Source organism: Planococcus citri, chromosome 4 (assembly GCF_950023065.1).
Source record: "Planococcus citri chromosome 4, ihPlaCitr1.1, whole genome shotgun sequence".
In the NCBI taxonomy this organism is placed as follows: domain Eukaryota; kingdom Metazoa; phylum Arthropoda; class Insecta; order Hemiptera; family Pseudococcidae; genus Planococcus; species Planococcus citri.
Window position 1 is genome coordinate 54,055,851 of NC_088680.1, and position 27,950 is coordinate 54,083,800.

Here is a 27,950-nt window from a genome sequence, read left to right on the forward strand (position 1 = left end):
CATTGGTTCACGAATCAATATCAACTTGGAAATCAGCCTCATCTCAACTGACCATAATCGAATGACACATCTAGAATGCGGATTAAATTGGGTAAATCTTACACGGAAACATAACCGGACGCGTATTTAGATCGTGAAATGGTTAATGAACTTCGTAGGTATTTTCCAAAATTACCCAACTTGACCGCATTGATTTTTAAAAATATCCTACTCGTATTTTATATGTAGGTTCGCAGGTAGGTAAAGTTTGTATTCTGGGAATTCAATACAAATTGCCACGAGCCGCAAAATTAATCACATTGTTGACGAATTTCCAAGAATATGCACATTCTTCGTGGGTATTTCAACCACTTGACTCAATTTTGTGAAAATAACTCCCAGTTTTATTAAAAAGGTAGACGCGTTTCATTTCGTGACTAGCTTTTTTACATGTAAAGGTTCCAGATACTACCATAAAAATCTACCTGTGGCTTTATATCGAATTGATAAATCATTTTACCTATATGGAAGATACCTACCCAGTACCCACGATATCAAGCCCATGGGCTACAAGTATAATTGTCGATTGTAACGAAATTTCCATCATGAATGAATCACGAACTGCCAAATTGTATAAGATAGATGTATAGGTACCAACTACATATTATAATGCATTTCGCATGCAATTTTCATTATTTTATTCAAGGTCGTAAAAAACTTAAAGGAAAATTTTTCATTTTGGCACGATTTGTCTAGACTGGATGTTAATTACCCTAGGTAAGGTATCGAAAATAAAAGTGACATAATATCGTAACACGGCAATTGGCTCTTTAGTTTTTAATATTCATGCCAGAATCCTCTTCTAGTTTGTTATCATGTTTATCACATACGTGTTTATTTTTCAAATCTGTAGGTATAACACACTCTATACAGCACCTACTTAAGAGTATATCCTGATACAGAGCTAGGTAATTATTATTCGGAGTAATTTTTCACCTGTATAGACAGTTTTGATCCGATACAAACAGATTGGTTTAATTTCGGCGATTGAGTAAATCGAAAGAAAAAAAAAAGTAAAAGGTAAACATAAGAACTAGGATATAAACGTTCAAGGTTTAATACTACGAAATTTTTAAGGAAGTGCATCAGTATTCTAAAACGATCGATTTCATCATCGAGTTCGTTTTCACTGATCAATATAAATACAGATTTTTAAACGGAACAGAATGAATGATCAACGCCTTGTTTCATTCATAGAGATTTCTTACAGATTGTATTTGAATTTATACGAAATAAAATGAAATAATCGTTCGAGATATCGATTTCAAAAGATAATACCTCGATTTTTGGAAACTTGGAATCAAGTTCAAAGATTTACCACTTTGATGAATAAGTTTATGATTAATCACCATGTGATTTTACCGATGGGATTACCCTCTATAATATAGAGTAGTTTGTTTATTAATTATACGTAATACTTGACAATTCATCGATTATCATCTATAAAACAGCCAGAAAACAATGGCAAAGGTCAAAGTTTTGTGTAACCTTATGTGACCTGACATCTTAAAGAGTCTCTTGAAAGAATCAAATCGTACAGTAAATCATAATTAGAGTATTGATAACACAATCGATACAAAAATAGGAACACAAATTGTGGAAAATTTCACCCAAATCGCCTATTGAAAGTAAAATGAACCACAAGGCACAATACATCATAGATTATGATTAAATGAGCCAAATCCAAATCTCACCATTATACTCGATTTATGCTTAATTTTTCAAAGACATGAGTGACTAAAAGTAAACAAATTTTACCATAATCGAATATCCAAGTACCTATCTTAATCTTAATGAACATTTCGACTTTCGCGTGCCATTCGAGTACCACCTTATATCTTATTTTTTCATCAATCACAATTCACAAGTGTACCCACGTCCCACACACGCTTGACACAGTGATACGAAATTTTTAATCACCTTTACAGGTAATAATTGAATTACCACCTTGTTGCCAATTTTAACCATCGATACGTGCCAATTGTTGAGAGGATTTTCGCAGAAGGAAAAAAAATCAGTCAAAGACATCTCGTTATTCCTCTTGTAAAAGTTACTTATAAATTCCTGCGACCAGTCAACTGTATCGTACCGCTAATAATAATACAAACTATCGCGACGCATCCACCATTTTATACTGTATCTACTGCAGTGTAACTCTAACTATAGTCTTGAAATGCGCAAATTCAATCAGGAATTTGCTTACCGATCGCATTCCGTGGTAAACTCATTCGGCATGAGCTTGATCCCGAGAAATAATTTGTCGCATTGTTTCAATCATTAGACGACGCTCGACTCTATGGTTTAATGAGAAAGGCCATCAGATGGTCGTATGGTACAAACAGTAGCTGGTATGGATGGTATGCTTTTTTTCCCTCATACTTTTCGACGTGCTGAAATGCGCAAAGTGCGGCGACGAATGGGTAAATGTACAACTGTAGGTCTTCGTGCAGTAGGTTCTTTTGTAAGTGTAGCTGTAGTTTATGTACATTGTACTTGTACTTTGAAATGTACCGTAAGGGGTTGAAAATGGATTAGTTTGAAAGATTTGGCTTTTTTATTCAAAGCAATTCTTAAAACCAAACGAAGCTCTATTCCATGGATTGAAATGGTGCAGCCTAATAACATACGTAGACGTACATGGGACGAGTTGAAGAAAAATCATTCTGAGGGCAAAAAACAAGAATTACAAATTATAAATCTCAATAAAGAATGATTTTTTCAATCACTTTCTCACTTTCTCTCAAAATGAAAAGTATTGCAATTTTTAATGACCATTAACGTGCAACGTGCAATTAAAGAAACAAAAAAAATCTGACCACTTTTGCAAATTTTTTTATTCAATAAAAAAAATTCCAACTCGAAGACTTAATTTTGCCAATTTTGAGACAGTAAACTGGCCTTTATTGGATTAACTCATATGTAATTAAATTTTAAAACACTGCTAAAAAATCCAAATAAAATGAAAAAACGCAGAAATTTTTTTTCAATAAAAATGAAAATTCTCCTGAAAAAGGATAAAATTTTCAAACATTCAAACATGGTATCGAATGGAATTTTTTTCGTTGAAAAAATCACAATTATTTTCATTACCTTTTTTCAATTAAATTTTCCGAAAGTTCTCCCTCCACATCCCCCTCTAAAAACACAAAAAAATTACCGTAACAAAATCAAATTTTTTACATGAAAATTTTCAAAAAAATTAAAATTTCAAGAAAATCTGTGTACAAAGTATTTTTTAATATTCATCAAAAAAAAACTTTTCTTTTCAATGATTTGAACGTTTTTGTAGGGCGTTTGAATTTTTTAATTTCTTCACTACCTTTTTGACTACTTTGAATACCCATGTTTTCAAGAATTGTTTTTCCAAAAACTGTTTCTAATAAAGGTAATGCATAGATTTAGAAAATTCTTGCTCGGGAAGGGAAGGGGGTAGAGAGACTAAGGGAGAGATAAGGAACACTTTAATGGGCAACTGTTGAATTCGAGCAATTGAGTAAAAAACAAATCATGAACTTCACCATAATTTGACAGTGGAGTTCAATGAAAATTGTACAACACATCGTTAAAATACGTTAAAACTGACAATTGCCAAAAACTAAATAAAATTCCAGTAAAATTTGGCAAAATGGGCCAAACCCCAATAAAAGGAACATTATTAAAACATCTGAAAATGCCATGAAAATCTTTGAAAAGCATTAAACTTTTTCAAAATCATCAACAACTAATGAAATTTCAGTAAGATTGAACAAAATTCCGTGAAAATAGCATAGAACATGTTAAAATGACATAAAACAGCACAAAAAGCATTCAAATCATATCAAATAGGTACTTGAAAAAAATGAAATTTCAGTGAAGGGATAAAATTAAGTGGCTTAAAAAGTAGATACCCAAATCACTGAAAATCACAAACATTTAATCAAATTTTACCAAAATTCAGTGAAATTTACGGAAAACTGCAAAAAATAAAATCGTTAAAAGAATCATGTTAGTAATAATATTGCGCAGAACTCCAAAAATTGATGAAAATTCAAATAAATTTGATAAAATTAAATGAAAATTGTATAAAAATTGGTAAAAATGACATAAATCAACTTCAATTGGTAAAAAAACCATTCAAAATCATCAAAAACTAATAAAAATGCAGCCCAATTTTCATAAAATATCATGAAAATTGAATAAAAACATCCCAAAAAAGAATTAAATTCATTAAAAATCATAAAAAATGATGAAATTTCAACAGTAAAAATTTGCATAAAAATAATGTTGTTGAAATCTATAATGAAGCATAAAACCCAGTGAAATTAGTCAAAATTTGATCAATTTTAGGAAAAAAAGTTTTAATGATTTTAATGCTCTTTTGGTATATGTACGTATTTTTACAGTGAATTTAGTCAAAATTTCATCAATTTTTGAAAAATAAGTTTTAATGATTTTAATGCTCTTCTGGTAAATTTTTACATAATTTTTAGCAATTTTTGTGAACTTTAATGCTTTTAGAAAAAGTTCTTTTAGATATTTCAACCACATTCTATGCATTTTTTTTTTTTTTTTGTAAAGACAATTTTTTTTTTAATGTAATTTTATCAGTTTTTGAAGTTTTAAATGATTCTATTGCTTTTTAAATATTGCTTTTATGTCTCATTTCAAGATGTTTTAATGACTTTTTATAGATTTTATACAAAATTTTCCGAATTTTATAATTATGAATTTCATCAGTATTTGGTGATATAATATTGAATAGTTTTAATATGTTTTTGAAGTGTTTTAATGTCACTTTTAACATGTTTCAATAATTTTTTGCACATTTTTTTTGCTAAATTTCCTGAAATTTCGTTGAAGTTTCACCAGTTTTTTGGCAATTTAAAATAGCTTTAATGCTTTAAAAAAAAAATGTTATGCAATTTTAACATGTTTCAACGATTTTTATATAAATTTTTTTGAAAGATAAATTTCAATTATTATAATGCTTTAAAGTGTTTTAATGTCATTTTGGACATTTCTTTTTTTATCGATAATTTCATCAAATTTTGCTGAAGTTTTATCAGTTTTTGATAACTTGAAATACTTTTAAAATGTTTTTTAAACATTTTTGTGTGATTTTAAATATATTATTATCTTGATCAAGTCTTACGCCATTCTCGCTGAATTTTTCCAAATTTTCCAAAAATCTAACCAGTTTTTGATTTTTTGAATAATTTTATTGCTTTTTTTTAAACTCAATTTAACATGTTTTTGCGACGTTTTATGCAATTTTTCGAGAAATTTTGATGTTTGTAATTTTAGCAATTTTTGGCAGTTTTGGTAGATTTTAATATTTTTTTCAAGAGTTTTCCTGTGATTTTTAAATATTTTTCAATTTTGAGTATCATGGTTTGAACAATTTTTCATGAAAAAAGAGACCACGATGATTGTGTTTCATTTCCCACCAGAACATCGTGGAAAATATCGAATTCTTTGGAGCTGGTCTAATTTTGCAAAAATTTCCAAAGAACGCCGAATAAATACACGTAAAAGCTACAATATTTTACACGTAGTTCGCTCATGAAACTAAACTTTCGGAGGTCGTAGGAGGAAAAGAAGAGAGGGGAAAGGTCTCGAAAAATTTTGCATTTCACACGATACGAAGATAAAGGCTAACCTCATCTACATTTTCGAGTTTCATTTTCACTCAGGCGTTGGTTCAACGTGATCCAATTTGAGCTCACGTAGGCAGAAGAAAAATTCGATTTTTCGTGAACTTGACAAACATTTCGCTAATGGTGTAATTGGGGTATCCTTAACACATATACGTACAAAGGCTCAAGACTCAAATCTCAAAAGTAATAACGAAACAAATGGAAATGTACCAACTTTACAAGAATATATCTTTCGAGTTACCCAACATAACATTATATAGAGTAAGTATTATCGCTACAAATGAAACACCATATAAGAAAGTTAACGGATTTGTCGACTGGTTATGAAATGAGCGGACAGTGGACATCGGATGTGTAGGTACTTTTCTTCTTCATCTCGAACATAGTGAGTAGAAAGGGTTGTTGCCCATCAGAACCAGGTTGAAGGGCAACGTGAAATTATCCGTATAGGTACAAAAATGTACCTATAGCTGTTAAAAGGAAAATACAGTGGCGATTAGGTCGAACCTTGACCTACCTCGAATCGAATACCAATGTCAAATACATACGCACGTCTGATTCTACGCACCACTGGTCATTTTTCGGATGCTTTTCATATAATAAAATCACGGTACAATACATAATCGTTGTACGTGCCCTGGAAATAATTCTATTTATAAATTCCAAAGACAATACATCTATAAAAAAAAAATGCGCATCTGACGTCAATTTTTTCGGCTCAGAACAAAGAGTATATATATACCTACGTACAAGACGCGGGTGGTAAATCGAGATGTAAAAGCAAAGATGTCTGCTTGAGTTGGCAAATTCCACCGTGTACGATGAATCACGTGGAAACAATTGGCTCGAAGAATACAGACAACTCTTCTACGAATTACACCCGAGTTACTATTCAAGGTTCTACTGCCCCTTCTTCGCAGGCCCAGCAAATATTAAAAATCGCGAATAGATAATTAAAAACTCGACAGAGACGCAAAGAGATGGAGAAAAAACCGTATGGAAAATTGATCGTATAGTATAAGTTCGAGTAGTTGTCGGATAAAAATGATATAATAAAAAGCAACATTTATCTATTAGTATTCGAGAAGCGTGCACAACTGTATGGATTCTCTTAGAGAAAGAGAAATCAGAAGAATTGCATAGATGGAAGTACACGCCGCCTGAGTTTCTGATGGCACCGTGTCTTTTTCCCAGACCATAACTGCATCCACACTACCGACACAACCAACGTCTTCCATATTCGTATTTTTGCAACATATTCGTCGTCGTGATCGCTTTGAAATTCATATACTGGAGAAAAAGAAAAAAAAAGTGGCACGATAAACGAAAAGTACATCCGCGGCAATAACCAGTATCGCCAATAGCCTCTATTCTCACGCTTTATATCGCGAAACTTTTCGCCTCGCTGTAGCTTTAGCTTTGGTAACCGCATAATCAGCCAGTGTATAAAATAATGTATCACGAGACTGAAAATCGCTTCTATTGCATCGTTGAACTGTAATGGCTACCATCTCGCTGGTAATTAAAAATCACGTTTTTTCGACCGGTTAGCGGTGAATTTTGCTTTTTTTTTTTCTTCATATTTTATTTGTATGTATTTACCTCTTTTTCAACCAATCAACGCGCGGTGCCAATTTCCTGCTGCAGTTTTTAAAGCTCGTATTTGATCGAGTTTTTCGTATATAGTACGATTATACTTCGTCGTCAGCATGTTTTACGAAGGTGTTTTTCAATTGCGCGGTTTTAATTGGTTCTGCAATAATGTAGGGAAAAAGTAAGCTTTTTATTGGACTGGTTCGATGTTATTTTGCTACAAATGCGGGGGTGGTTTGGCGGAAGTATTTACATAGTTGAACATTTTACGACGAAAAAATATTCGAATAAGACCCTATATTCCTGGTGTAAAAAAAATTCATTATCGAGGTATTGTGCAGTGATATAAAAATTACTGACGTCCTGTGAAGAATAATTGTGCTTCAGACAAAACCACTATAGTCTATAACTACATGTAATACGATCACCTATGATTGAGCGACGTCAATGAATTTATACGAGTACAAACGATATCGTTAATACCTTTGTGAAAATTTGAGCATGATGAAATTCGCGTTTAAATTGCGGTATATACATAGAATTTTTTTTCGCTTCGGTGATCATTTGACGAATAATTGCGCGTGGAAGATACACCCTTTTGCTTGCAGCTAAGATTTTATTTTTACCAGTCAGTAATTAAAACGCCGAAAAGCTAGTCAAACGCATCCAGCTCGAACCGGCTAATCAAACTGTCCAGTCGAATAAACTCGATCGAGAGTCAAGGCAACAAAAAAAATTCGCGCACTCGTCGCGCATAAGTGTGATGTTATTTTTGAATTTGAATTTGCCATGATTGAAATAACTATACGAGTAGATGATGGAAAATTTTGAGGATTTCGCGATAACTAATTAATCGTACGTTGTCGTTTAATAATTACGTCATTTAAATTTTTGCGATTTGAAAAAGCAGGGAATTAATCGTTTGAATGTGATAGACGATTCGGTTCTGTTGACAAAAAATCGCTATGAAGTTTTCACAATAAAAGAAAACTTTTTTCCATGAAGGAGTAAAATAGGTAATAGCTTCGGCGAGCGACTTAACATTGAAAATTTTGAAAATCAGTAAGAAAATGAAAACGATGAAAAGTCATTCGAGGAGTGCGAGATTTGTGGAAATGAGAAGTAAAAAACTATTCAAAAAAAATTTTCTAAACTGAATAAAAATTTTTGAAAATAAGAAAAAAAAATGAAAATGAAAAAAAGACACCAAAATTTTAAAAAACAAGCAAAGTACTCAAAACTTGAATCAGATAAATATTATTCAAGATTTCAAAAAAAATTTTCCTAAACTATGAGAAAATTTATGGACATGAGGAAAACAAATACGAGAAAAAGGCATTAAAACGAAAATATATATGGAAAGCCATAAGAAAACATAATTATAAAAATAAAATATTTAACAATAAAAAAGCATCACAACCGAGAGAAATATTAAGAAAATTTGGTTAAAATCCCCCCCCAATGTGTAAAACTGCACAAAAATCTTCAAAATTTACCTCTCACCCCCCCCCCCCCCCAACACAAAAAAATAACATTAAAAAATTCATAGCTGAAAATCACTTGCAATATCTCGAGAATTTTTCAAGAGTGAGATTTTTTTGAAAACTTCAAATTTCACAAAATACGTATGTACACTAATATGTACCTAATTGGAATTTCATGAAATATTGTGAATTATTGTTCAAAATTTGAGAAAAATTGAGAGAAACATTTATTGCGAAATTATGTGTAAAAAACATTTTAAAATTTTCTTTGAAATTCAAGAAAATTTGATTATAATTATTTTAGAACATTGTAGCAAAATGACGAAAAAAGTTGCTTAAACTCTTGAAAAATTTTGATGAATTCGAAAAAAAATCATGTAAAAAGCATGAGAAATAGATGAAAGATAATCAATTACTCAAAACATCACAAAAACCATATGAAATGACAGAAAAAGTTTGTTAGATGCGTCTACTATGAAAAAAAAATAGTTTGAAAGAGACAATTAAAAAATTCTTTACTTACTATTTCACGAAATCATTAGTTTATTAAATTGAAAAAAAAATCAGGATTTAAGTAATATATGTACCTACAACTAAAACATGCATTGTAAAAATGTTCCAAAAGTAAAAAATAAAAAAATTTTGAAAACTACATACGAAAAAGTTGTTATATTATTGAAAAATGTTGGTAAATTCACCAAAAAGTTGTTCAAACAACGAACGTAGAAATTGGTAAAATTTATGTATAAAAAAAGAAATTTTTTTGAATGTATACCAATGCATAAAAATGGTCTAAACTAATGAAAAAGAAAAAACATGAAAACTGTAGTTGAAATTCGACTTGCAAATTTTTCACGAATAGGCTATCATTCGAACAAAAAACAAAAAATTCATGAAATTTACACAAAAATTGATTGAAAAATTGCGATGAAAATGAATTCACCCATGAAGATGAAAAAATAATTTGTAAATTTTTTTTTGTAATAGGTAGGTAAGTATTCAAATAACTTTTTGTATAGCTTAACTTTTGAATTAGATTTCAGGTTCAGCAAACATAAAATTTTAACACAAGATTATATAAAAAGCTTAAGAATAATTTCAAACCTGTAAAATTTTGTTTTACAACGTTTTTTATGCAATTTTTTAAATGTTTTACATCATTTTTGCAAAATTATAATTCAGAAAACACTAAAACAATTAATTTTTAAAAAAAAAAGTATCCAACGGATTTTTAAATCACTTTTCACTCAGTATACATTTTTCCAACATTTTCAAAAACTCTCAATTGAAACCTTCATCCCCTCCCCTCCCCCTCCCCTTACAAAAAATAATTATTCAACAGGGTCAAATTTATTACAGACAGATGATGAAATAAGAAAATCAGCAGTTTAAATCAAACCTTCAAGTTTTTCTTCATTTTTGACATAGATATATTTTTTGGGCGGGGGGTGGGTCTGTCCAAATTTTTTAAGACGCTGACTTTTGAAACGAAAAAAAAAATTCTTGAATTTTTCATTATTAGCCTACTTGTATGTCGGACTTCTAAAGATCAAAAATAAAACGCTAATCCGCGTCAGGTGATTCGTGAAAAATTCGACAAGTTCCTGACATTATGTCAGACATTTCAAAAAATGATCACATTGTGGACATTTTGATATTTTGTTTGGCCTTTACAAACTTGAAGAAAATTCCGATAAATTCTTGACATGATGTCAGGCTTTTATAAACTGAAAATTTTTTGCATAATTTCCAATATTTATATGTGGAGCATATTAACTCTGACTTTCAAGAACTTGGAAAAAATCATAGAATTGTAAGATTACGTCCATTTTCTGATATTTTGTCAGATTTTTATTATCATTTGAAATCAGGTAAGTCAACTTACATTTAAAAAAAACATATCCATGATTTGAAACTTTACTTGGAGAGGATACTTTACTCCCATTTTTTTTTCAGTAGGTCTACTTTTGAAATACTAACTGAATTTGTTATTTTTTCGTCACTTTTACAGTCTATTTTCAAAATCACGACTTTTTCACTACTTTCAGTACCTGTTGGGTTTAGGAATCCTGTGAAAATATTTTTGAACGTTTTCACTTCAAATGTCATGATTTTTTTCAATATTAAACTACAGTGATTGGAATTTTCAGAGCCTGTTTAGAGGAGGAAGAAGTGCATAGGTCCATAGGATGCACTTGCACCGAACTCAGTTTAGGGACAACCCTGAGAGGCTGACCAAAGAAATTCCACATCAATCTACAATGAGTAGTAACGTGCTTGAAACCCCTCGAGCATAGAATTTTATGCACGAAACTGCGTGGAAATTTTGATATCGCATGGCGAAGTCATATTCAAAATCCTAAGCACAGCTTCGTGGAAAAAAATTCGTCATTCGGGTGGGTATATTTTCCAATAACATTGGTATAAAAAAAGAACTGGCAAAAGATGAAATTCATTCAAAAATGACTAATATGGATTTTCAACAATTTCAAGTACCTAAATTTGAAACAGAAGAACACTCTTCAGGAAATGAGTAAAAAAAATCGAAAATAAATTCGCAATAAGTCTGGTACTATAATTATAAACAAACACACATACTCATGCAGATCACGAGACTAATGATTCCACGAACAGATGTAGGAATATCCCATTATAAACTTTACGCAATTGCTGCAATATTTCTCAGATAAGTACCCTATCTCTCAAATATGTACTAAAATACATTGTAAGTAGGTGAACCAAACACTTTCCAAATCTAAAATTTTTTCAAATCGTTATCAAACACGTTTCGGCTGCAGAAAAATTCCACACTGGTGAGCAAATCAAGTATAGGAAGCTAAAAAAGAAAGCAAACTCGCAAGAAGTGCATACTTATTTAGTAGTCTCATCAATGAAATTACAAAATCGACATAGAAAGAAACCTAATGGTGGAAATTCGAAGAAAACTAAACAACCAATAACCATTCATAGAGCTGAGCGTAAAAAAATCTCTGCTGTAATCGTAATTACGAATACGTTTATTTTTGCCAACATAGTCAATATTCGAAGGTATGAGTTCGCGGGGCAAACGTGTGAGAAAAAAATGACGGAAGCATTCCTTCGAATCAGTTCGTGGTATCGATGGTAATACGAGTACAATTCGCATTGCAACGGTGGGCATCGAGATAACGAAAAAATTAAAAAATGCATTTATCCAGCGAAAAATGATCTTATGGCACGTAGAAAAAGGGCAGATGCGAAACAATAGACACGATAATCAATTCAACATTACGTGAGAATGCTCACGTACGAGTATAGCGATCAGGTAGGTAGGTCTAGGCACCTTCATCGTAATAAGTACTGGTACCAAGTAATAGTACATACGTAATTCGGTACTTGAAATTTTTCGCATTGGCCGAAATTCCAGCGAAACTCAGGCACCAAGGCACCTACAATATAAATTCCACCGAGTCAGCGATTCGTAGAACTAATAGTAAAATCTCAACCGCATAACGTACATAATTGCCTAGTGCCTTGTCTATACCTAAATAGTTAGATCGCAATGAACTTAAAAACGTCAAATTATCATTCTCAGAAGAAGTATCGTACGATCAATGTTTGCGGTTTTTTTTTCACTTACCATAAAACTGCAACGTACTCGTATTCAAAATTACGCCTAATTAAGAAAAATTAACTGTTACAACGCACCGGCATTCGGCAGCCGCACCGGTTTTTTTTCTCTTACACAACATTCTTGCAATCTTGATAATAGTAATTTGTACCATATACGAAAGAGTGATTAAAAAACAAACTTGTCAAAAAATTAAAACGTCATTAGCCACCATAATATGTTTGAAAAAAAGAACCATAGAACCATAGGTAGGCGAGCTACGATGCCTTCAGAGCCGGATTTGCCTGTCTGAATGTTGAGAGGGTATCAAGAGTGCAACTGTGTGGAAAATTAACCAGATTTACGGTTTGCGTACAAAAACAGGAATGTGCTGACCCTCAAAAATGCACATTTATAGGATACGTCTTGGATTATTAGCATAATGAACCGCCAATTTGGAGATCGCATTTTTGACAGAGATGAAGATCACATAATTATTTCGAAGAAATTGAAAGAATGTCCAAAACTAAGTATAAAACAATGGAACGTTTAAGAAGCTGAATTCGATTTTTCGAACTTGAAGGAGTTTTTCAAAATTTTAATTTGGTCCATGAAATTATTGATCTTTTACGTGATCGAGAAGTTGAGCTTGAATTTACCTTTTTCCTGATTTTTTAAAATCTTTCCAGTCAATTGGTATCTTTTGGTGACAGTTAAGAATTCATCATTCCAGCGATTCCCTTCGATCGTAGCTTGGCATTGGAGACTCCCAGAGGGCTTAATACCATCACCGATTGATTCGGATGAATGGAAATGCATTTTTTTAATGTATCAGTACCTAGAGTTTGAATTTGAATTTCCAGAAAGACACTTTCAGAAATGGTAGATACTCGTGGACCACGAATGATTGAAATTGTTGTGATTAGTTTGAGTGACAGAAAATCCGACTAAAAATTGTCACTTTTACAAACAGGATATCAACACTTCGGTGACGACTATAATATAACGAGACTTCCGAGAATTCGGGCAAAAAAAAAACTTCATAACTCATCTTCCAAGAATGATAGAGACTTCCGCGAAGGCTACTTTGGCAGATAGAAATTTAACGAAGAAATTAGCACACTAAAATCTTCATTTTAGCATTTTGAAATGTGTAGTTGCACAACACAATGAACGAAACTACTTCAGTATCTCGGCTTGTGCTACAAAGAAACGTGCATCTGGTTAGAGGTAGAATTCTATTCGCAGCAATGATGACATAATGGGAAAAAAGGCAATAAAACGTAAAAACGTAATGAAATCAAATGCATTAAACTACAGGGTGCTTAACAAACTAAGAGTACACAAATGAAACATTGGCACTATTTTTCGCATTTTTTCTAGGCTGAAAAATTTCAACTTTCCAGGATGTCCAACAGAAAGTTTGTTCGAATGCTTTCAATTCAGAAATGCAGAACTTCACCAGGACTAATTTCAAAATTTTTGCAGGAATCAAATTTTTCTTTGTATTAAAAGAAAATTTTTCAACCTACATCTCAAGGCTGATTAAACTCGGAACCAATGCGTTTGCAAAAATTTGAGAAGATTAAATCTGAATTTTCAAAAACGCTTCAATTGAAAAATTTAAAAGATCACAGCGAAAACAGAAACAATGAAACATATGTATTTCCATTCTCTTTCCAACATAATACATAATTTTCAATAATAATGGAATCTCCAAAATTTTCAGAGTTCAAAGCTTCACGTTTTCAAATCAAAATTCAAAATTCAAAAATCTAAAATTAATGAAAATAATAAATGGACATATATCGACCCTTCTAATTCAAAGTCGCTGTTGTACTTTGTGACACTTTAAATAATTTTTGCAACATTTTATTAAATTTTGGTAATTTCAGGGCTTTTTTTGTGGGGGGACTCAGGGGGACGCCGTCCTCCCAAAGAAAATTTCGAAATTATCAAAAAATTTCCATAAAAACTAAAAAAGAGAACGAATTTGAAAAAAATGAAAAAATGAATTGGTAACTTTTTTGAAAAAATGTTGAATTATCGGAATAGTAATAGTGCGAAAACGAGATCAGAATAATTACGATGAAAATTCGTAAATCTAAAATTTAGCATTCAAGTTTGTACCTCAGTACTTATCTTGCACGTCGGGGAGCCCGCTCAAGAATTATTGCACCCCCCCCCCCCCCCCCCCGTTGATCCTCTGGGAGGACTTTCTTCTTAAAGGGGGAGTTCTGAGGAACATTTCTAGCCCTTGAAAAAAGTGGCCCTACTTACAAAATGGCGGACATTTTGATTGACAGATCAGCCGAAATCGCAGATTTTGCGTTCCAACATGGGCCTTGCATGAAATTTTTTAAACCTTACAAAGATAGATCGAAAGATCAGGCAAAAATTTTTCACCTGTCAAAATTTCAAGTGCTAAAGTGCATTTTTAGATTTTTGGTGAATTTTTGAAAATCAAATTCAGTCCAAAAATGAGGGGAAAAATCAAAATTTTACCTAATTGACCAAGAAAGCTGAAATTTAGGATATACCATATTTTCGACATGCCAAATCGATTGGAAACTGTTTCGAACCGTTTTGAGCAGTTTTGGAGCCTCCAGAAAATGTTTGAAACTCGAAATTTCCTCAAAATTTCATCAAAATGGAGTTGGATGGCAGAAATTTTTCCTGCAAACTAATTTCAATGCACTACGAAGTACTGCAGGTAAATTTCAAATCGTTTTGGAGCCTCCAGCAATTTTTCGAAAATTCTGGAGCCTCCACCAGATTTTTTAAATTTTGAATTTTTACAAAATTTCATCAAATGGAGATGAAAAGCTGAAATTTACTCTACACTCCAATTTTAACACTCTCTGAAGATGACTTCAGGTGGGTTCAAGTCATTTTGAAGCCTCCAGCGACTTTTTGAAAATTACTGGAAGCTCCAGCAGATTTTTTAAACTTTAAATTTTTACAAAATTTCATCAATGGAGATGGAAAGCTGAAATTTATTTCACAGACTAATTTAAATGCGATATCAAGTCGACTACATGGTGGTTTCAAATGGTTTTGAAGCTTCCAGCAGTTCCAGCTACTTTTTGGAAATTTCAATTTTCCAAAAAATGCCATACGACCTTTCAAAAAGTCACTGGAGGCTCCAAAACAACTTGAAATCCACCAGCAGTTGACTTCGTAGCGTATTGAAATTAGTTTGCAGAATGAATTTCGACTTTCCATCTCCGTTTGATGAAATTTTGTGGAAATTTCGAGTTTCAAAAAAATCTACTAGAGCCTCCAGTAATTTTCAAAAAGTCGCTGGAGGCTCCAAAATGACTTGAACCGAACTGAAGTCGTCTTCATAAGGTGTTAAAATTGGCGTGTAGAGTAAATTTCAGCTTTCCATTTCCATTTGATGAAATTTTGTAAAAATGTAAAGTTTGAAACTTCGATTTTTTTCTCTCAAAAATTAAAATTATGTACAGTAGCCGGGGGGGAGGAGGGGTGGTATGAAAATTAGGGGCTTGCAACTTCAATTCAGCGTCCCCCTCAGAAAAGAAATACAAAAAAAGGCCTAATACTTATTTCATGCAATTTTGGCAGACTTTATAGAACATCCATTGTTTTTTGGTGAGTTACAGTGTTCTTAATGCATTTATTTGTGCCAGGGCTCTTAAAGGTGTTTCATGTATTTTTGGTCAAAATCTGTCAAAAATGAAATTTTGTGTTTTATTATAATTTTCAGTGATTTTAATGCTTTTAAAAGTGTTTTTGCACTATTTCAGTATGTATATATTATTTTAAAGACCTTTTCGTGCATTTTTTACATCCTTTGCTAAACTTTCATCATTTTTTGGTAATTTTTAGTGATTTTAGTGCAAATTTTAACAAGTTTTTAACATATTTGATATTTTCCTTGCATTTTTCACAAATTTTACGAAAATTTAAATTTCATTATTTTTTAGTGATATATGTACAGTAAATAGTGTTTTCACATCAATTTTGAAACTTTTCAACACTTTTTCACACATTGAAAAAAATGCTTTTATTTATATTTGAAGAGATTTCAACGATCTCATTCCTAAATTTTACTGAAATTTAAACATTTTTCATTGATTTACAGCAGGATTGGGCAGGATTTAAAATCCAAAAGTCTTCGAAATCCGAATTTTGGATTTTGGATACCTCCTTGCACAACAGATTTTGGATTTCAAAACCGTTTTTGCAAAGGAATTTGGATTTTGGGTTTGAAATCCTTTATAGTAAAATCTGAAAAAATTTTCGCTGCTCGACCCTCACTTTTTATATACGTAATATCAAGTTAAATAATTTTGTAATAAAAACCTTTCAAAATTTCTAATCTTTTTCAGTTTTTTGTGTTTTTTTTTTTTTAGTACATACTCTAACTAAATTTTGGATTTTTAATCTTTTGACTCGATGTTTCCCAACCCTGATATTCATAGTGATTGATTAATGATTATGATTCTTTTTTGAGTGTTTTTACATCTTGGCACGAGTTCAACATTCTGATCAATTTTTCGTAATTTTTCACCATTTATTCGCCCATTTGGGCATTTTTGGAATATTTTACTGAAATTTTGAATTATTCTATCAATTTCAGATATTTTGAACCACATATTTTCATGACATGTAAACAAATTTTTGAGCAATTTTTGCACAGTTTGCTCAAGTGTGCTCTTTTTTAAAAATCAATTATGATAATTTTCAATGAATATGAGGCCAGTTCAATAAATTTGACAAATTTTTATGCTGTTTCGAGAATTTTGCAAGATTTTCTCGAATTTCAAGATACTTTATTAGTTATTACGTTTTGGTCGTTTTTAGATATTTTCACGTATAACTAGTAGGTTTTGAGCAATTGTTTCAAAGTTTTTCAAAATTTCATCAAACTTTCGATCGTACAGTTTTCATGATATTACATTGTGATTTTTTTCATAATTTAATCTTATTTCGATAATATTTTGATCGTTGTTTTATAATTTTCAACCATTTTTTTTTTTCAATTTTTAAAGTTTTACTACCTATTTTTAAGATATTTATATGAATTTTGTATAGCGAATTAAGCCACATTTTTCTCAATGCTGATCTTTTATCAATTTGTGATAGGTAATTTTCAATGATTTTATGCCTTATTTTTTCAACTTTTTTTTTTGTTGAAAAATTTGAACTTGAAAATAGGTACATATTTATGTGGCAAATACTTTCCATGTTTGTGTCTTTTAAAAATGAATCCCTCCATTGAATAGAGTAAAAGTCTGAAACTGAAAAAATTGAACAAATTGTGAAAAAGATCTTAATCCAAAAGGTATATCTGGGTGCCAGAAATTGTTCTCGGTTCCTTGAAAATAAAATTCAATCCCGGTGCAAATGCACTCCTTGCACTCCTTCCTCCTTCCTCTCCTCAAAACTGTAACGAACTCTGTGATTGGTCTCGGTGTAAGTAGTTTTGAGCACAAGTTCGTAGACAGCGGTAGTGCCATTTTAAATTATCTAAGATTCGGCGCATGTGCAATGTCAGCAATTACATCAGTAAATATTACGATTCGACGGCGTACAGACGTACGTACGTCTACGTAAGTATGTGCTACATAAGTATAGACAATTAAACTCCCTGGGAATATTTTTGTTTTTGAAAATCAGGTGATCCAAGTCATTGCCAAATTCTCGTATTAAATAATACCTTGGCAGGCAAATTTCCAACAATTGTAATTAGTCTGTAATACACGCAATGAGCAATACCGCATACCATACCGCGTCAGTCCTAAAACTCCGATGAACATGAAACGAACGAACGTACAGACAAGGGAGAGTAAAACGGCGAGAGAGAGGTAGGTTCTACGGATGAAAAAATTTCACCAGCGCCGAAAAAATTATTTTAAAACGAAGGTTACCCAGAAATATTATGCAGAATAAGTAGTACCATCATAATTAAGCGGTCAGGTAAATGGCGAATGATTTGATTAAAAAACGAACGAATCGTTGTGCTGAACCCAACAAACGACTCTACAGATGTGTGAGCCAGCTAACGGAATTTATGAATGAAATGCATCGTGGAATTACCCACGCAAGTACACCAATGCCATTAATACATAATATGAACCTTTTAATTGCGAAGTAGTGCGCTACGAAAATAACGCCATTCATAACACACTGAATAAAGATTCAAACGAAGAAGGTGAATTGAGCAATATGAATTTAGGAAACCGGAAAAGCTTAATAAGTATTTTCTTTTCGCTGCCGCTTTATTCAATTGCAAACAATAAATTTTCATTTTACTCGCCTTGACCGTCCACGTGAAAAAAATCCAATTTGCTATCGTGGTATACAAAAAAAAAAAAAATACACGCATCGAGATACACAAACCTGTGTAAAAAAAAATTTGAGCATTTTTTTCGCCATCATCATCATCCTCCTGTGTGTATCTAGTCGGAATTTCCTGATATAACTGGTTGATCAATGGGTGAGTGATCTTCGGGAACAAGAAAACATGTAAAAGGAGCTAATTAATATGCTCGGGCAACACATACAATACGAACACGCACACGTACGTATACATATATCCATATGTAAGCTAGTTGTAAATCACACGACTGGCGAAAAGAAGAAAAAAATAGATAGGGTAAAACCAAAACTAGTTATGGAACTTTCCGTTCAGCTTTTAGCAGATTCGTTATATGGCAATAAATTCACAAAGGTCGGAACCGTATACATAAGTAAAGTAGTACAGGTGAATAAGATGAATAAACAGACCAAGCTCGCGAGTAAATCAAGGAACTTTCAAATTAATCGAACTGATAAAAATTACAATCAGTTTTACACTCACATTTACTATATTACTACTAATAGCTGTGCCAGAAAATCTACTTTTGACATCGTGCCAATTGCCACTCGAAAGTAATTAACGTTCAACTCGAACATACACGCAAAAGGTGAAGGACCTACACTACCTTACACACATGACCCTGAAATTACCAACAAAAAGACGTGTTCTAAGCCAAAATTTTACGTCTTCGTTGTACGATTTCAAATCACATACAGATTACTATAATGTTGTTGCGACAATTTCACTGGGTAAACAATCCGCAAGATGATTTATCAAGACAACAATTCGGTTACAGGGGAAGAAAAGACAACGGTTTACCCAAAAATATATACCCACATGCGAAGAACAAGTAATAAAAAGAAATGTTACATTGAGAAGAACACGATAGAGAGCAAATCATTTATATGTTTGTTCGCGGTCTCCTTCTTCCTAAAAAACATCGTTCATTTCAGCAACCTACATCGAGCTCAAAAGCCATCCAGAACATTAATTTTTACGAGCGAATAAATTAAAAAAAAGTCCCAAGATGTGCTGCATTTTAGAGGTAAAGCTTTACTTATACATATGGTTTGGTCTCGAAAAGCATTCAACAGTGTACACCATTTAAATGTACAGGATGAGCCAATCTATACACGTTTTTACGATTAACAGAATAAGTACAGTAGTATATACTGTATGTAGTCCTTTAAACCTAAACCAATGCAAATTATCAACTACCGAGACAGACTGTGGTTTTCGTCTGTTATGTATACAAGAGTTGAATTTCTTGAGGAGGGTATGCAAATTTTCACCCAGTTGTCTTCATGATAACGATTGAAGAATTTTTTTCTCTATTTGCAGTTTTCAAACGCAAAAAACCCAGGCAAAAAAAGAGATGCCCTCTTTTTTTTAAATTATCAAAAAATTCCTTCTTTAAAATGTAGAATATTCAATATTCATTTTTAATTTTATGACGAATTTTTGAAAATTCAAATTTCAGGGATCGTATTCAGTTCTTTCTAAAAAAAAAAGGTGACTTCAGTAACCAAAAAAACTCGAAAAAGTGACCAAAAAAGTTACAAAACGTAAGCAAAACACTTTAATTCAGAAAAAATTCCCAAAAAAATTTGATCAAAACTTCAAAAATTTTGGTAAAAAAAGCAGTCCTTTTTTAGAAATTATTTACTAAAAAGTGACACTAGATTGCAATTCTTGATTACATTCTGGTGATTGCTTCACCGACAATTCACCATAAGAAAAACAAAAAAATCACCAAAAAGTCACCGGAATTCATCAAAATTTACCAAGAAGTCGCCAGAATGTTTCAAGAGCAAGAATTACTTGCTGGTGATTTCATCACTGATAATTCGCTATAAGAAAGACAAAAACTCACATGGTGACTCCTTGGTGAATCTGTCACTAAGAAGTCACCAATTCACCAGGACTCACCAAAAAGTCAAAAGACTGTCAAAACATGTTTCATTGGCCTGGATTACATTCTGGTGATTGCTTTACCAATAATTTGTACAAGAAAGGACAAAAACTCACCTGGTGACTCCTTGGTGAGTCTGTCACGAAGAAGTCACCAGAATTCACCAGAATTCATCAAAGAGTCACCAGACTATCAGAAAAATGTTCAAAGGTTATGAGGAGATTCTGGGAATTACTTGAACATCAATTCGCCATAACAAGGACTAAAAACTCACTTGGTGACTCCTGGCGAATCTTTCACCAGAATTCACCAGGCAGTCACCAGACATTCAAGAAAATTTTCTTAGTCATGAGGACAGTCCGGTGGTTTTTTCACCAACAATCAGTCTTAACAAAGATAATAAACTCACTTGGTGACTTCTGGTGAATCTGTCACCAAGCAGTCACTAGAATTCACCAAGGAGTCACCAGGCATTCAAAAAAATTGTCAAAGGCCCTGAGGACAATCTGGTGATTTTTTCACCAACAATTTGCCATAAAAAAGACAAAAAACTCATCGGTGGCTTCTGGTGAATCTTTCACCAGAATTCACCATGAAGTCACCAAACATTCAAAAAATTTCTGAGTCATGAGGACATTCTGGTGATTTTTTTAAATCATAAATTCACCTTTAAAAAAAATCAAAAACCCACTTGGTGACTTCTGGTGAATCTGTCACCAAGAAGTCGCCACAATTCACTAAGGAGTCACCAGACATTCAAAAAAAATTCTTGGGTCAAGAGTACATTCTGGTGATTTTTCATCATAAACTCACCAAAAAAGTCCAAAACTCACTTAGTGACTTCAGGTGAATCTTACACCAGAAGGCACTAGAATACGCCAAGGAGTCACCAGGCATTCAAAAAAAAATTTCAAAGGCTCTTAGGACAATCTGGTGATTTTTTTCACCAACAATTCGCCATAAAAAAGACAAAAAACTCACTTGGTGACTTCTGGTGAATCTTTCACCAGAATTCACCAGGAAGTCATCAGACATTCAAAAAAAATTTCTATGGTAATGAGGACATTCTTGTGATTGCTTCACCAACAATAGACATTCAACAAATTTTCAAGGGCTTTGAGGACATTCTGGTGGTTTTTTCACCAACAATCAGTCTTAACAAAGACAATAAACCCACTTGGTGACTTCTGGTGAATCTGCCACCAGAATTCACCAGGAAGTCACTAGACATTCAAGAAAATTTTCTTAGTTATGAGGACATTCTGGTGGTTTTTTCACCAACAATCAGTCTTAACAAAGACAATAAACCCACTTGATGAGTTCTGGTGAATCTGCCACCAAGCAGTCACCATGGGATTCACAAAGGAGTCACCAGACATTCAAAAAACTTTTCAAGAGCTATGAGGACATTCTGGTGATTTCTTCACCAATAATTCGCCATAAAAAAGACAAAAAACCCACTTGGTGACTTCTGCTGAATCTGCCATCATGAAGTGACCAGAATTCACCAAGGAGTCGCTAGACTGTCAAAATCTTTTTGAAGGCCATGAGGACATTCCTGCAATTTCTTCACTGATAATTCGCTGTAAGAAAGACAAAAACTCACATGTCAACTCCTCGGTGAATCTGTCACCACGAAGTCGCTAGAATTCACCTGCAGAGTTTATTCAGGAGTCACCAAATTGTCAAAAAATGTTTCAAGTGTCAGAATTACATTCTGCTGATTTTGTCTCTGATAATTCGGCATAAGTAAGACAAAAACTAACATGGTGACTTCTTGGTGGATCTGTTACCAAGAAGTCGCCAGAATTCGTCAGAACTCCCCAAATAGTCAATAGACTGTCAAAAAATGTTTCATTGGCCATGATGACATTCTGGTGATTTCTCCACTGATAATTCGCCGTGAGTAAGACAAAAGCTGGCATAGTGACTTCTTTGAGTTCTTGGTGAATCTGTAACCAAGAAGTCGCCAGAATTCACCAAACTTCACCAAGAAGTCATCAGACTGTCAAAAAATGTTCCAAGGGCCAGGAGTACATTCTGGTGATTACAGCACCAATGATTCGCCATATGAAAGACTGAGAACCACATGGTGACTCCGTCACCACGAAGTCACCAAACAGTCAGAAAAGTTTTCAAGTGCTGTGAGGACATTCTGGTGATTACTTACTTGTCGTCCTAACTAATACAAAATATAAGAAAGAAGAAAACTCACATGAAAAGGCAAAGGTTTTTCGCCAATTTCTGACAAAACAACAAAATTTGGGCAATCTTTGGAAAAAAGTGAGACTTTTTGAAATCTTCAGATGAAAGTGAGTTTTATGGCAATTTTTGGTGGAAAAAAAAGCTTTGGGTAATTTTAAGTAAAAATGCTAAACTACGACAATTTAGCGATACAATTGAACTTTTTTTTTCAAAAAAAGAACAATTTCTGGTAGGTTTTTGAAAAAATGCAAGATTTGACAATTTTAAAACAGAAGGCAGGAATTTTTTCCAACTACTGAAATTTTTGGCATATTTAGGCAAAAAGCAAGACTTTAAAAATTTTTAATGCAAGTAGTAATGGCAAAAGTATGATACTTTTTTGAAATTTTAGTCAAAGAATGAAACTCTTTCACAATTTTTTGGTGAAAAATGAGACTTTTTGAAAGACAGAGTTTTTTTTATCTAATTCCGAAAAAACAAGGCTTTAGGGTAATTTTTGAAGAAGAAAAAATGTATCTTTTTGGAATTCTGACTAAAGACAAGACTTTTTGCTATTTTTGACCGAGAGGTCAATTACAGCAGAAGGCAGAGCTTTTTAGCAATTTTTAACAAAAAAGTGAGGCTTATTGGAAATTTTTGGTAAAAAGTGAAAATTTATTGGCAATTAGGTATTGGCAAAAAAGTGAGATTTTTTTCTCATAATTTCAGACAAAAAGCGAGACCGGAATTTTTTTGAAACAAATTTTTGGCAATTTCTGACAAAGAAGCGAGACTTTTGGGGCAATCTTTCAAAAAAAAAAAAAAAAAAACTATGACATGACGCTTTGAAATTTTTTGGGCCATGATTTGGAAAAATTGAAAAATTCAAAATTTTAAAAAAAGCAACTTTGGCAATCAAAATTTTGAAAAAGGTGACAAAATGTTACTTCGTCACTTTTTCACTTTTAGTATCTTCAGTAACTCAAGTTACTTACTTGAAAAGTAATCTATTTTTGGATTCTTCAAATTCCAATTTCAGTCAAATTGTATACCATGAAAAGAGTCTTAAGAATTTGACACCCCCCCCCCTCAAAAGTCATTTGAAATTAGCAAAGTGGATTCCATGGTTGTTGCTCAAATTTAAAAAAAATAAAACTGAAAAAATTATGGGTCATCGTTCAGCAGTACCTCTACTTTTACATCAAGTTTTTAAGCCAATTGGTTGAACAACGACTGAGAGGAAGTGAAGTCCATCACCTTTAATACATGAAATTTGAATTTCGAAGAACCATTCGCAATAAATTTTTTCTCTCTATGTAAAAAACATTGATAAATTCATCGAATTGAAATTTTTTATCCGTGTATTAGTTTCGCTTTTCATAACGCAGGCTGATCTAATTAAACGGATTATTTCATCGCAGCCTGGGTGGATTCGTAGCTGGAGGATAAATCTTCTTTTTATGGCGAACGCGTCGTTATTTGCGGAGGAATTTTTGCTATTCGTGAATCGAGAGAAAGTGCATTGTGTGTTATACAAGCGTCTGACATGTGATCGAATAAATTATTCGAGTGAATTTTGGACCATTGATCATTTTTAAATCGCTACAGCGCGGATATTTATATCGCCAGTGAAAGGTTGCGTGTGATTGACCGTTTGACGAATGAACAGGTTTTGGAATCATGATCTAAATCTGCGCAAATACATTGATGCATTTTTTTTTCTTCTTCAAACGTAGACTGAAAAATTTAACGTTAGCGGATGACAAGACAAGACGAGAGTGCATTGGCTTTATGCAGATTTTCCTGGACGATTAAAGTTCACGATTGCGTACCTAAACCTATTTTATCAGTGAACTATTCTATAAAAGTAAATAAGATTAAGCGTTTATCAAACTTGTTAAACCATCCCCGCGGTCAATGAACCACTCTCGAGAAATGTCGTCTATGTATAGGTAATGGAAACGATCGCGAGTAATTATTCGAATAATTAATTCGTTTCCGTCATAACGTGAAAAATACCCGAATATGGGTTTTATTTCGTTCGAGTCATTTTTCAAAATTGTTAACAAATTGCCAGCAATGTTCATGCACGTTCGGTATTTGCGCGAGTGAATTTTTTGGTATGTTTATTAATTATTGCCGCACGTAGAGGTCTTAAAATTCACTGGGTAATTTTAAAAGTGTACCGTGTAATTAAAAATCTTTTTATTTTTTTAAGATCACGCGATAAATTTCGATTTACGTAAATACTTGTTTATATATATAAAGTTAGTTCATCTTGTTTTTTTTTTTTTTTTTTTACTATTTCTGTATTTTTTAATTATTTTTTTGGCTGCGGTGATGTTTTGTAGTGTTCAGTCACCCGTAAGTTGGTACTTATTTCAAGGATTATAAGTGCGAGTATGATGGCTTATTCAGAGAAAAACATTAAGTTTTCTTATGGATCAACTTTTTTCCTCTTTGATTTTGGAAATTCCATTGTCGTAATACTTGATGGAAAAATATCGAAGCGGAAGCACTAACTTGCTATTTACCTACATTGTAAGGTAATTATTAGGGCAGTGAATATTTTTCATATTTCGCATTTACATACTTTTTTTTCATTATCGCGAATAATTTGGTTCAAAGTTTCCTATTACTCATTGCATGTATTTTTTTTTTCAATTTTTTAAAGGAGTTAATGATACAAAAGTATTGCGGAAATTGAACAAAATCTAAAATTAATTTCTAATTCTTTGCATTCGATCTCGAAATATGATTCGAAATCAATTAGTTACGTAATTAATCTAAAAAAGAATCCTCTCGGTCACTCATTCATTGATTTTCATTATTTTTTAGCTCCTAAAAAATCAGCAGCTCGAAAGGAAAATTTGGAAAGAAGGTCTAAAAAGGTAGATATTGAATTTTCCAAAAAAGCTAAAAAAAATTAAAAAGACCATAAATCATGAAAAACGAAATTGCTGGTCACATTTTGAATCACAATAATATTCTGAGGACTAATTTTGACACAATTAAGGATAATACTTCGAAAACTTAATTTTTCTCTAAAAATGCCTTGAAATCCCCAAAATACATAGAACTGACCTTTTAATTTTTTTACAAATTCATACAATTTTTGGACTATTTTAAACAATTCCAAACTCTTTGTTATGGCAACTAAAATATTTTTTGCTTTGGTAACAAGAATAAGCAAAATAACCGAGTGACTGAAAATTTGAAATATAATTTTGGAATACGAAATGACAGGGAATTTTCTATAATATTACCACCGAAAACAATATCTCACTTAATACAGAAGTTTAAAATCACATCTCAGTACTTACCTATAGTCGATTTTCACACCATTAAATTCCTGAAACAGAAAAACAATCAAAATTACAAATCACATGGTAAAATATTATTGAAAACTTGGTCTTAAATGTGAGGTACCAGCTGTGAATGGAAAAGTTCTCAGAAACCAAAATACCACACGATGAAATTTAATTAACGAAAATATCGAATAGGTTCTCTTGGGAAATTGCAGCTTTGTTTAGATTGGAAAATTAAAAATAAGTAGGCGAGCCTATCGAAAAATCCATTGTCGTCAATATTCGCTAGCGAAATTTGATTGCATGAATTTTTATCTAGCTTGTAAACTGAAAGAGCTGGCATAAATTTTGAAAAGGAAAAATTGTACCTACATGGAATTTAAAAAATGAGCGAAGAAAACGGTAGTTTGTTCAAAAATGAACAAATTTCAGCATTGCAAGTCTTCGCCTTGTACTAAAATAATATAATTGAGTAGTAATAACATTTGAATTAGGATAATTTACAACTTAAAAATTTTTTTTCATGTACGTAGTTGAGAACAACAGGTAACTTTTTCAACTTTAATTCAAGGAAAAAAGCAATAATGAAATGCTCATCTGAATATTTTTTGATGATGGTCATTTATAGATCTAAATTTGCAGCTTGGTTTATAGTCATTTCAAGGACACCCTATGCATCATGTATGTAGATAGGTACGTACAAAATCAAGGCAAAAAACACTTTTACTGTATTTTGACGTTACTATGTACGTATGTAGGTAAAATTTATCACTTCGCAATTACAGATACTTGAAACAAAATGATTCAAATTTTTAAAAAAATGTATAAACCGATTTTATTTATGAGTAACTAATAATAATAATAAAAACTGTAATTACACGGCCACAACTTTGAGTAAAACTGATTCTTAGGAAAAAAAAAGATACACTAGCATTTGTAATCCCAATTTTTGGTAAATTCGATGGGAAAATACTGTTTAATATTTTTCTGAGATGTATAAACTGAATAACGGGGAATTTGAAAATAAAGATATAAACCAATTTTTCTTTTGAATTCATGAGTAAGGTGATGTTCGCAATTTTTGATAGAATAGAAAAGACCCTTCATACCGTCTCACTAGACCGAAAAAACACTGAATAACTGAGGTCCTTTATCAGAGCAATTGATAAAAGTTGAACATAAGCCTCTTCGTTTCATTCGTATTGACCGAAAATCTAACATAAAAGATCAAAATCACGTATAGTAAGATCATTTTTTAGTACCGAAGTCGAAAACAATGACTCATAGGAACAAATTTCAAAAAGGTTCATTAATATGTACCTACGAGTAGGTACCCACAAAGGCCAAGTAATGGTAAACTGCACTTGGATTTTTTCTGTGATTCATTCAGATCCGTACAACACTGATTCACCGCATAAAATGTAAACATTTCCAAAGCTATTCTCAGCCTCACCCTTAATCCCTGATTTGTATTCAAGGTCAGGTTATTTTTTCTGTACAAAGGCTACTTTTTACATATGTAGATAGGTTTTGTTCACAAAACTATATTTAAACTGAACAAAATACCTTCACCTACTTGTACTACCTATCATTGTATATCTTCAGTTGAAAAAATAAAAATAAACGAGTTCAGCTTTCAAACAAATAATAATTTCAAATCGTGGATTAGTAATCACGGATGAAAGAGAAATTTCGGATTTCAAGGAACCGAAGAGCTATATTTATACATTTTATGAATCAGTTTTACAGTTTTACGAACGAAAAGTTATTTTTATAAATCAATCGGGACGAAAGTTCATTATTGAGTAGAACGAATTTTCAATTCTTTATCACTAATTTCAAAGTGAAAAGTGCTTTTCGATTGCATCGGGAACTGA

General features: G+C 32.2%; 2 protein-coding genes across 3 annotated transcripts in view; one reads left to right on the forward strand and one right to left on the reverse strand.

Moving 5' to 3' along the window:
• Positions 1-27,950, reverse strand: part of LOC135842265 (peroxisomal leader peptide-processing protease) — a 52,847-nt gene that overhangs the window by 21,322 nt on the left and 3,575 nt on the right. Inside the window, exon 2 of one of the 2 annotated variants that reach the window (XM_065359634.1) lies at positions 26,092-26,117. The gene's annotated coding sequence lies outside the window, so the exon portion shown is untranslated. Of the gene's footprint in view, positions 1-26,088; positions 26,118-27,950 lie in introns of those variants that run through there. The other variant, XM_065359633.1, reaches the window with a different exon arrangement.
• The window catches only part of ITP (ion transport peptide), a 65,576-nt gene that overhangs the window by 4,560 nt on the left and 33,066 nt on the right, over positions 1-27,950 (forward strand). The gene's annotated exons all lie outside the window — the stretch shown is intronic.